The sequence below is a fragment of the Aquarana catesbeiana genome, linkage group LG03, assembly GCF_042186555.1.
Source record: "Aquarana catesbeiana isolate 2022-GZ linkage group LG03, ASM4218655v1, whole genome shotgun sequence".
Taxonomy (NCBI): Eukaryota; Metazoa; Chordata; class Amphibia; order Anura; family Ranidae; genus Aquarana; species Aquarana catesbeiana.
The window spans coordinates 660,630,226-660,642,525 of record NC_133326.1 but is presented as its reverse complement, the minus strand read 5'-3'; the positions used below and the strand labels follow the sequence as shown (position 1 = coordinate 660,642,525).

The window sequence follows — 12,300 nt, the reverse complement described above, 5'->3', positions numbered from 1 at the left end:
TCTCACGATACATAAAGCTGTGACTCCAGCGCTGTTGGAGGTGATTTCACCACCACAGTTAAAAAAAAGGGCATATATGCCAAAGCATTGGGGCAGCAGGGGCGGAGGAGCGATTTGCTTCTACCTTTTGGGGTGGATGCCCCCATGCTTCGGCATATATAAACGGTGCATATATGCCCATCATTAGAAGTGGGTGGATGAAGGGAGGTATTCTAATGGTGGGCATACCCACCGATCAATCTCTTTTTTTCGTTCAACCCACAGGCTGCATGAAAAAAAAGTATTCAATATATGCCCAACAAGGACCAGCACCTTACTGGCATGTTGCTGGACTTTGAGTGGTTATACCAGAATGATGCCTGCAGGTTTAGGTATTATCTTGGTATCATTCTTTTCAGCCAGCGGTCGGCTTTCATGTAAAAGCAATCCTAGTGGCTAATTAGCCTCAAGACTGCTTTTACAAGCAGTGGGAGGGAATGCCCCCCCCCACCGTCTTCCATGTTTTTCTTTGACTCTCCTGTCCCAACAGGGAACCTGAGAATGCAGCCGGTGATTAGGCCAGCTGACCATAGAGCTGATCAGAGACTAGAATGGCTCCAATCATCTCTATGGCCTAAGAAACCGGAAGCTACGAGCATTTTATGACTTAGATTTTGCCGGATGTAAACAGCGCCATTGGGAAAGCATTTTATCACACCGATCTTGGTGTGGTCAGATGCTTTGAGGGCTGAGGAGAAATCTAGGGTCTAATAGACCCCATTTTTTTCAAAAAAGAGTACCTGTCACTACCTATTTCTATCATAGGGGATATTTACATTCCCTGAGATAACAATAAAAATGATTAAAAAAATGAAAGGAACAGTTTAAAAATAAGATAAAAAAGCAAAAAAAAATAAAGAAAAAAAAAGCACCCCTGTCCCCCCCTGCTCTTGTGCAAAGGCGAACGCAAGCGTCGGTCTGGCATCAAATGTAAACAGCAGTTGCAGCATGCATGTGAGGTATCACTGCGAAGGTTAGATCGAGGGCAGTAATTTTAGCAGTAGACCTCCTCTGTAAATCTAAAGTGGTAACCTGTAAAGGCTATTAAAGGCTTTTAAAAATGTATTTAGTTTGTCGCCACTGCACGTTTGCGCGCAATTTTAAAGCATGTCATTTTTGGTATCCATGTACTCGGCCTAAGATCATCTTTTTTATGTCATCCAACATTTGGGCAATATAGTGTGTTTTAGTGTATTAAAATTTAAAAAAGTGTGTTTTTTCCCTAAAAAATGCGTTTGAAAAATCGCTGCGCAAATACTGTGTGAAAAAAAATGAAACACCCACCATTTTAATCTGTGGGGCCTTTGCTTTAAGAAAAATATATAATGTTTGGGGGTTCAAAGCAATTTTCTTGCAAAAAAAAAAAAAATGTTCATGTAAACAAAGTGGTTAGAAGAGTGGGTGATGTGTGACATAACTCCCATGTGACAAATCCCATTTGAAGAAGTCTTTTCGATGAAACATGTCTTGGGCATGGTTACACGGCATTCCATCGCACTGACATTAGATGCCACTGTCTGAGGAGGACTACACCGATCGGATAGCTGGGCCTTAGAAGGTTGGGTGAGAGATACACCAGTTTACACTTCAGGTCCGCTGTGACCGTGGTGCACCGTTGGATCACTGATCCTGTTGCTTGCTGTGCTTGCTGTGGATTTTTTTTAAAGGCTTTTATGTTTCAGTTTAAAAGTGAGTGTAACCATTGAAGTGTGTTTGAAGTGATTATAATAAATCTGTCAAAATGGTATCACGCTATGTGGAGCACTTTATTCATTTTTTCACATATGGAGCTGGCTTGATTGGATTCACGGTTCATCACATGCAACCCAGGTGTGGTTCAATTGCTGTTTTGCCCGAACACGAGAGTGGGAGGCTATACAATCTGGTGAGTGCGCTCTTCGGAGGGAGTGGTGTCACTATCACGGTGGTGTGGTGGAAGAGTAGAAGATTTTTCACACAAGAAGATTTAAAAACAACTGTTGAGCTTGATCATTCATTTCTTGTAATTTATTATTTATAGTGACACTTTTTCACTGGGTGTTTAAAGGAATTTTTTTCATGATAAAAATAATTTTTTTCATGACACTATCATTATTATTTTTATGTATAAGTAGAGGGTCATAGGCATTATGCTGCTCTGACCCATTATTTTACACAATTTATATTAGCGCCGCTGTCTCTATCTGTACACGTGTGAGAGGTATAGTTTTGGGATTCTGATCGATGTGTGACATAAGCTTCTAAATGTTGTGCATAAAATGCCAGGACAGTTTAAACCCCCCCAAATTACCCAATTTTGGAAAGTAGACACCCCAAGCTATTTGCTGAGAGGCATATCGAGTCCATGGAATATTTTATATTGTGACACAAGTTGCGGGAAAAAGACAAATTTTTTTTTTTTGCACAAAGTTGTCACTAAATGATATATTGCTCAAACATGCCATGGGAATATGTGAAATTACACACCAAAATACATTCTGTTGCTTCTCCTGAGTACAGGGATACCACATGTGTGAGACTTTTTGGGAGCCTAGCCGCGTACGGGGCGTCACTCCTCACTGCCTATCACAGTTTCGGTGGCCATGGAATGCCAAGATGGCACAACCCCCCCCCCCAAATAACCCCATTTTGAAAAGTAGACACCACAAGCTATTTGCTGAGAGGTATGGTGAGTATTTTGCAGACCTCACTTTTTGTCACAAAGTTTTGAAAAAAGAAAAAAATATATATTTTTCTTGTCTTTCTTCATTTTCAAAAACAAATGCGAGCTGCAAAATACTCACCATGCCTCTCAGCAAATATCTTGGGGTATCTACTTTCCAAAATGGGGTCATTTGGGGGGGGGGGGTTTGTGCTATCTTGGCATTTTATGACCTTCGAAACTGTGTTAGGTAGTGAGGAATGAAATCAAAAATTTACGCCCTTGGAAATCCTGAAGGCGGTGATTGGTTTACGGGGCCCCGTATGCAGCTAGACTCCCAAAAAGTCCCACACATGTGGTATCCCCGTACTCAAGAGAAGCAGCAGAATGTATTTTGGGGTGTAATTCCACATATGCCCATGGCATGTTTGAGAAATATATCATTTAGTGAAAACTTTGTGCGGAAAAAAAAAAAAAGTTTCTCACTTCCCGCAACTTGTGGCAAAATATAAAATATTCCACGGACTCAACATGCCTCTCAGCAAATAGCTTGGGGTGTCTACTTTCCAAAATTGGGTCATTTGGGGGGGTTTGTGCCACCTTCGTATTTTATGGCCTTCAAAACTGTGATAGGTAGCGAGGAGTGAAATCAAAAATTTATGCCCTTAGAAAACCTGAAGGTGGTGCTTGGTTTTCAGGGCCCCGTACACGGCTTGGCTCCCAAAAAGTCCCACACATGTGGTATCCCCATACTCAGGAGAAGCAGCTAAATGTATTTTGGGGCGCAATTCCACATATAACCATGGCATGTGTGAGCAATATATCATTTAGTGACAACTTTTGTAAAGTTTTTTTTTATCATTATTCAATCACTTGGGACAAAAAAATTTAATATTCAATGGGCTCAACATGCCTCTCAGCAATTTACTTGGGTTGTCTACTTTCCAAAATGGGGTCATTTGGGGGGGGGTTTGTACTGTCCTGCCATTTTAGCACCTCAAGAAATGAGATAGGCAGTCATAAACTAAAAGCTGTGTAAATTCCAGAAAATATACCCTAGTTTGTAGACGCTATAACTTTTGCGCAAACCAATAAATATACGCTTATTGACATTTTTTTTTTACCAAAGACATGTGGCCGAATACATTTTGGCCTAAATGTATGACTAAAATTGAGTTTATTGGATTTTTTTAATAACAAAAATTAGAAAATATCTTTTTTTTTTTTTGATTTTCTGTCTTTTTTCGTTTATAGCGCAAAAAATAAAAACCACAGAGGTGATCAAATACCATCAAAAGAAAGCTCTATTTGTGGGAAAAAAAGGACGCAAATTTTGTTTGGGTACAGCATTGCATGACCGCGCAATTAGCAGTTAAAGCGACGCAGTGCCAAATTGTAAAAAGTGCTCTGGTCAGGAAGGGGGTAAATCCTCCGCGCAATTAGCAGTTAAAGCGACGCAGTGCCAAATTGTAAAAAGTGCTCTGGTCAGGAAGGGGGTAAATCCTTCCGGGGCTGAAGTGGTTAACCACTTGCCGACCGCCTCACGACGATATACGTCGGCAGAATGGCACGAGGCACGAGGCGGTCGGCTTTTGTCCAGCGGCGATTGGAGGTGAAGGGGAGGCCATCCATTCGTGGCCCCCTCCTCGCGATCGCCGCCAGCCAATGAAATCATTCCTATGCTGCTGTATGGTAAACAGCAGCAAAGGAAATGATGTCATCTCTCCTCGGCTCGGCATTTTCCGTTCCAGCGCCGAGGAGAGAAGACTGTAATGTGAGTGCACAACACACACACAGTAGAACATGCCAGGCACACAAAACACCCCCGATCCCCCCAATCACCCCTCCCCCCCTGTCACACTGACACCAAGCAGTTTTTTTTTCTGATTACTGCATGGTGTCAGTTTGTGACAGTTAGTGTGGTAGGGCAGTTAGTGGTAGCCCCCTTTAGGTCTAGGGTACCCCACTAACCCCCCCTAATAAAGTTTTAACCCCTTGATCACCCCCTGTCGCCAGTGTCAGTAAGCGATCATTTTTCTGACCGCTGAATTAGTGTCGCTGGTGACGCTAGTTAGTGAGGTAAATATTTAGGTTCACCATCAGCGTTTTATAGCGTCAGGGACCCCCATATACTACTTAATAAATGTTTTAACCCCTTGATTGCCCCCTAGTTAACCCTTTCACCACTGATCACCGTATAACTGTTACGGGTGACGCTGGTTAGTTCGTTTATTTTTTATAGTGTCAGGGCACCCGCCGTTTATTACCGAATAAAGGTTTAGCCCCCTGATCCCCCAGCGGTGATATGCATCGCCCCAGGCAGCGTCAGGTTAGTGCCAGTACCGCTAACACCCACGCACGCAGCATACGCCTCCCTTAGTGGTATAGTATCTGAACGGATCAATATCTGATCCGATCAGATCTATACTAGCGTCCCCAGCAGTTTAGGGTTCCCAAAAATGCAGTGTTAGCGGAATCAGCCCAGATACCTGCTAGCACCTGCGTTTTGCCCCTCCGCCTGTCCCAGCCCACCCAAATGCAGTATCGATCGATCACTGACACTTACAAAACACTAAACGCATAACTGCAGTGTTCGCAGAGTCAGGCCTGATCCCTGCGATCGCTAACAGTTTTTTTGGTAGCGTTTTGGTAAACTGGCAAGCACCAGCCCCAGGCAGTGTCAGGTTAGTGCCAGTACCGCTAACACCCACGCACGCACCGTACACCTCCCTTAGTGGTATAGTATCTGAACGGATCAATATCTGATCCGATCAGATCTATACTAGCGTCCCCAGCAGTTTAGGGTTCCCAAAAACGCAGTGTTAGCGGGATCAGCACAGATACCCGCTAGCACCTGCGTTTTGCCCCTCCGCCCGGCCCAGCCCAGCCCACCCAAGTGCAGTATCGATCGATCACTGACACTTACAAAACACTAAACGCATAACTGCAGCGTTCGCAGAGTCAGGTCTGATCCCTGCAATCGCTAACAGTTTTTTTGGTAGCGTTTTGGTGAACTGGCAAGCACCAGCAGCCTAGTACACCCCGGTCATAGTCAAACCAGCACTGCAGTAACACTTGGTGACGTGGCGAGTCCTATAAGTGCAGTTCAAGCTGGTGAGGTGGCAAGCACAAGTAGTGTCCCGCTGCCACCAAGAAGACAAACACAGGCCCGTTGTGCCCATAGTGCCCTTCCTGCTGCATTCGCCAATCCTAATTGGGAACCCACCACTTCTGCAGCGCCTGTAATTCCCCCATTCACATCCCCAACCAAATGCAGTCAGCTGCATGAGAGGCATTTTCTTTATACCAGAATGATGCCTGCAGGTTTAGGTATCATCTTGGTATCATTCTTTTCAGCCAGCGGTCGGCTTTCATATAAAAGCAATCCTAGCAGCTAATTAGTCTCTAGACTGCTTTTACAAGCAGTGGGAGGGAATGCCCCCCCCACCGTCTTCCGTGTTTTTCTCTGGCTCTCCTGTCTCAACAGGGAACCTGAGAATGCAGCCGGTGATTCAGCCAGCTGACCATAGAGCTGATCAGAGACCAGAGTGGCTCCAAACATCTCTATGGCCTAAGAAACCGGAAGCTACGAGCATTTCATGACTTAGATTTCGCCGGATGTAAACAGCGCCATTGGGAAATTGGGAAAGCATTTTATCACACCGATCTTGGTGTTGTCAGATGCTTTGAGGGCAGAGGAGAGATCTAGGGTCTAATAGACCCCAATTTTTTCAAAAAAGAGTACCTGTCACTACCTATTGCTATCATAGGGGATATTTACATTCCCTGAGATAACAATAAAAATGATTAAAAAAAAAATGAAAGGAACAGTTTAAAAATAAGATAAAAAAAAAAAAAAGCAAAAAAATAATAAAGAAGAAAAAAAAAAAAGCACCCCTGTCGCCCCCTGCTCTCGCGCTAAGGCGAACGCAAGCGTCGGTCTGGCGTCAAATGTAAACAGCAATTGCACCATGCATGTGAGGTATCACCGCGAAGGTCAGATCGAGAGCAGTAATTTTAGCAGTAGACCTCCTCTGTAAATCTAAAGTGGTAACCTGTAAAGGCTTTTAAAGGCTTTTAAAAATGTATTTATTTTGTTGCCACTGCATGTTTGTGCGCAATTGTAAAGTATGTCATGTTTGGTATCCATGTACTCGGCCTAAGATCATCTTTTTTATTTCATCAAACATTTGGGCAATATAGTGTGTTTTAGTGCATTAAAATTTAAAAAAGTGTGTTTTTTCCCCAAAAAATGCGTTTGAAAAATCGCTGCGCAAATACTGTGTGAAAAAAAAAATGAAACACCCACCATTTTAATCTGTAGGGCATTTGCTTTAAAAAAAATATATAATGTTTGGGGGTTCAAAGTAATTTTCTTGCAAAAAAAAATAATTTTTTCATGTAAACAAAAAGTGTCAGAAAGGGCTTTGTCTTCAAGTGGTTAGAAGAGTGGGTGATGTGTGACATAAGCTTCTAAATGTGCATAAAATGCCAGGACAGTTGAAAACCCCCCCAAATGACCCCATTTTGGAAAGTAGACACCCCAAGCTATTTCCTGAGAGGCATGTCGAGTCCATGGAATATTTTATATTGTGACACAAGTTGCGGGAAAGAGACAAATTTTTATTTTTTTTTTTGCACAAAGTTGTCACTAAATGATATATTGCTCAAATATGCCATGGGAATATGTGAAATTACACCCCAAAATAAATTCTGTTGCTTCTCCTGAGTACGGGGATACCACATGTGTAAGACTTTTTGGGAGCCTAGCCGCGTACGGGACCCCGAAAACCAGGCACCGCTTTCAGGCTTTCTAAGGGCATAAATTTTTGATTTTGCTCTTCACGGCCTATAATGGTTTCGGAGGCCATGGAATGCCCAGGTGGCACAAAATCCCCCCATACCCTTTGTGTTGTGTGATCCATACCCTTTGTGTTGTGTGATCTTTATTCTTGAGTGCTTGATAGGACTGGCACCGATACGGATGGATAGATTAGAGAGGTGGTCACTTACCTAACACTGACAATGGTAATCTGTGTGAGCACTGAGAATGGTGATATGTGAGCACTGACAATGGTAATCTATGTGAGCACAGATGACAGTAATCTATGAGCACTGAGAATGGTAATCTGTGTGAGCATTGATGACAGTAATCTATGAGCACTGAGAATGGTAATCTGTGTGAGCATTGATGACAGTAATCTGTGAACACTAAGAATCATAATATGTGTGAGCACTGATATTGGTAACCTGTGAAAACTGACAGTTGTAATCTGTGAGCACTGAGAATGATAATACGTGTAATCATTGAGATTGATAATCTGTGTAAGAACTGAGGTATGTCATCTGTCTGAGCACTGACAATGGTAATCTCAGCTCTCAGTGTGAGCACTGAGATTGGTACAGTGTGTGAGCACTGAGATTGGTACAGTGTGTGAGCAATGAGAATGATAATCTGTGTAATCTCTGAGATCAATAATCTGTGAGCAATGAGAATGATAATCTGTATAATCTTTGAGATCGATAATCTGTGTGAGCACTGACAATGATAATCTGTGTGAGCACTGACAATGATAATCTGTGTGAGCACTGACAATGATAATCTGGGTGAGCATTGATGACAGTAATCTATGAGAAATGAGAATTGTAATCTGTGTGAGCACTGACAGCCTAATTTGTGTGAGCATGTGTAATGGTAATCTATGTGAGCTATAATTTGTGGGCACTTACATGGGTAATCTATGAGCACTCTTCAGCTTCAGACAAGCCTACTCATCAAGACGGACTTAATTAGCATGAACATGCCCAAATTCCAGCCCACTAAATATGTGTGCTCTTGAAAAAAGAAGTCTGCAGTGATCTACGTAGTTTCCTCCATCCCCTCCCACATTACGAACCTTAGAAGAACACAGGAACTGCTGGGAGCCACTGATTATTACATCTTCATGGCTGCAAAAAAGGTCAGTTTTTACACCGAGGCGAGCGTTATATTATACTGATAATATTAATCCATGATCAGAAAGGGAAGGGGGTTCAGAGAATGTCTTTATTTGGGACATTAAACTACATCCTTAAAGGAAACCTGTATGGAGGGAGAATATCAACTTCCTACTTGTTATGCTGATCTTTTAGCTTCAGTAAGAAAATACAAATATTTCTAGGCTCACCCTAAACTCCAGCAACCCACACTGCTGTATAAGTATCCGAATGATATATATAACTTTATAGCAACATACAACATTACCTATTGATAGATATATTGGGAGAAATTTACTAAAACGGGAGCACTTAGAGTCTGGTGCAGCTGTGCATGGTAGCCAATCAGCTTCTAACTTCAGCTTGTTCAATTAGGTTGCAATTACATCTGAGCGCAGGGTCTTTGAGCGTCGTTCTGGCATTTTTTGCACAATTTTGTCACCTTTTTATGCACGGTTTTAGGCTGGGTTCACACCTATGCAGTTTTAGTGCTTTTTGCATTTTGCAGATTTGCACTACAGTTCATTTAACATGGTTTCCTATGGAACACGTTCTGTAGTGCAAATCTGCAAAATGCAAAAAGCACTAAGGCTCCATTCACACTAGCGCGTTTTTTGATGCATTTTGCATTTTGCAGAAATGCATGGGAATTTTTTAACATGGGTTCCTATGGAACATGTTCACATCAATGCTTTTTTGTATCTCTGCGTTTTTGGAAAGGGTCGGGGACTTTTTTTCATGCAAAAAGCAGCGTTTTGCATGTAATGGATTTCAATGGACAAGCATCAAAAACGCAAGTGCACCGTTTTTGCAGCGTTTTTGATGCGTTTTTGGTGCGTTTTTGGTGCGTTTTTGCCGTTTTTTTTTTTATTTTTTTTTGTAATTTTTTTTTAAGACTGTAAAAAAAATGAAAAAAAAAAAAAACGCAAAACGCAAATCGCGGCAAAAACGCGGCAAAAACGCGGCTCAAAAACGTGCCAAGCATGAAAAAAAAACCTCCAAAAACGCTCAAAAGCAACATGCATAGGTGTGAATCGAGCCTAAAACTGCATAGGTGTGAATCCAGCCTAATACAGCATTTTTTTTAGCTTTGCCAATAGAGAAAACGATCATCTGTTGCATCATTTGTCGCTAGGTTTTTTTAGCTTTTCTATCAGCTTTTATTTATTTTATTATTATTATGATTCATTTCTTTTTTTTGTGTGTGTGTTTATTAGGGTAAGGGGTTAGAGTTAAGGTTAGGTAAGGTTTAGAATTAGGGGTTGGGGTTAGGAATAGGGGTGAGGTTTAGGTAAGGGGGTTATTATTTTATTTATTGTCTTATTATTAATTATTTTTTGTTATGGTTAGGGTGTTAATAATCATAATACTTCTACTATTACTAATAATGAATAAATAAATGTAAAATAAATACACAAAGAAATGAAAATAATCATAAATAAATACAAAAAATGAATACTATGTAATAATAAATAAAAAAACCCTGGCCTTAACCCCTAACCCTTAAAAAAAAACAATAATAAACAAAACCCTAACACAAAATAAACTAATCGGTTATTAATAATATATAATAATAATAATAAATGATTATTATTCATTTATTTTTTTGTTTAGGTTTGGGTGTTTATTATTATTATTATTATTAATTGCTTTAATATATTATTTATAGGTTAGGGGTTAATTGTTATTCATTTATTTATTATTACATATAATGAATTTATTTTATGTATTATTTATTCATAATGATTTTTAGTTATTTGTGTATTTATTTTGCATGTATTTACTCATATATTATTGCTATTTTTTTCCCCTTTTTTCCATTTAAGCAAAAAATTGCGCCAAAACGCATGAAAATTTACAAAAGCGTGCAAATCGTGCATTTCCATTTATTTCTGTGGGAATATGCTTCCGGTGTTTGGCTTCAGGCGACTTGGAGTGGAGATGTGAACCCTCTCCATTGAGAATAATTTATTTTTTTTCTCCTCCAGCGTTTTGGAGCTTCAAGCTTCAAAAGGCTGAGATTCAAATGGGGCCTTAAGCTCTGACAATAAATCCTGGAAGCTGATTGGTTTCTATGCAGAGCTGCACCAGACTTTGCATTCTCCAGTTTTAGTAAATAGCCCCCCTTATATATTCTATTACAGGGAATTATTATATAATAATCTATTATATATAATATTATATTTTGCAAAAAACTAATAATTCACACCAATAAAAATAATGTATACAATTCAAACAAAGTGCATACCAATACAGCAATGCATAATGTGTAAATCAATAAAGGTGTGTCAAATCAATATATCACTCATCTAACCAACAAGCATGGCAGTGAAAAAAGAAAATGAATTAAACCTGTATGGAGGAAGAATACCAGCTGCCTGCTTGTTATGCTGAACCTTTGGGGTTGATTTACTAAAGGCAAATAGACTGTGCACTCTACAAGTGCAGTTGCACCCTGCAAAGTGCAGCTGCCCCACAGCTTAGTAAATAAGATTCATTTTGCAAATAATGTCCCATCACATGCAAGAAAAATAAAAATAAAACTGCATTTTTGCTTGCACATGATTGGATGATGGAAGTCAGCAGAGCTTTCCTTTATTCACTATGCTCTGGAGCAGCTGCTCTTTTTGCCTTTTGTAAATCAACTCCAGTAGCTTCAGTAAGCAAATACAATTTCTTAACCCAATCCCAAGTATATTTATCTGAATGATATTAAAAAAAACTTTATAGACAACTATACAAATAAAATTAAGTGCATCAATAAATATATAAAAATATTAAAATAATTCATGACAAAAAAAATGCTGTGCAAATCAATAAAGGTGCATCAAGCCAATATATTAATCAGTATATAAATAATCATTCTAACAAGCAACGCAATGAAAAAAATTAATTACATTCAATTAAATAGATTAAAAAAATTAATTGTGCGTAATTAGTCAAACTGTGTATAATAAGTCAATTAAAAGTCCATAAACAATCAATAAATCAAGCTCAAGATGTTTGTTAAAACTCTGCATGGTTAATGAGTGGAAGACAGAAAAAAGACAGAGGGGTCCATCAATGTATATGTATTTTTTTTTATTGCGCCCTATTGATTTGCACAGCATTTGTGTCATTGATTATTTTTATTTTATTTTTTTATATTTATTGATACATTTCAGATTTAATACACTTTTTTTTTATTTATATACTGTAAATCATTTGTATTGGTATGAACTATTAGTTTTAAACCCATTTTGTGGGCAGTGTTCTATGTCACATATGAAACCTTTAGCTTCAGTAATTGTGGAATCACTAATTGCAGCCTGAATACAGATTAGAAGCCGAGACTTCACTATAATGCCCCGTACACACGGTCGGATTTTCCGACGGAAAATGTGTGATAGGACCTTGTTGTCGGAAATTCCGACCGTGTGTAGGCTCCATCACACATTTTCCATCGGATTTTCCGACACACAAAGTTTGAGAGCAGGCTATAAAATTTTCTGACAACAAAATCCGTTGTCGGAAATTCCGATCGTGTGTACACAAATCCGACGGACAAAGTGCCACGCATGCTCAGAATAAATAAAGAGATGAAATCTATTGGCCACTGCCCCGTTTATAGTCCTGACGTACGTGTTTTACGTCACCGCGTTCAG

The 12,300-nt window shown here is 39.8% G+C and overlaps 1 protein-coding gene across 1 annotated transcript in view; it reads left to right on the top strand.

The window, feature by feature from the left end:
* Positions 1 to 8,504: 8,504 nt before the first annotated feature.
* Positions 8,505 to 12,300, top strand: part of LOC141133415 (uncharacterized) — a 126,578-nt gene continuing 122,782 nt past the window's right edge. Inside the window, exon 1 of the mRNA XM_073622787.1 lies at positions 8,505 to 8,640. The gene's annotated coding sequence lies outside the window, so the exon portion shown is untranslated. The remainder of the gene's footprint in view (positions 8,641 to 12,300) is intronic.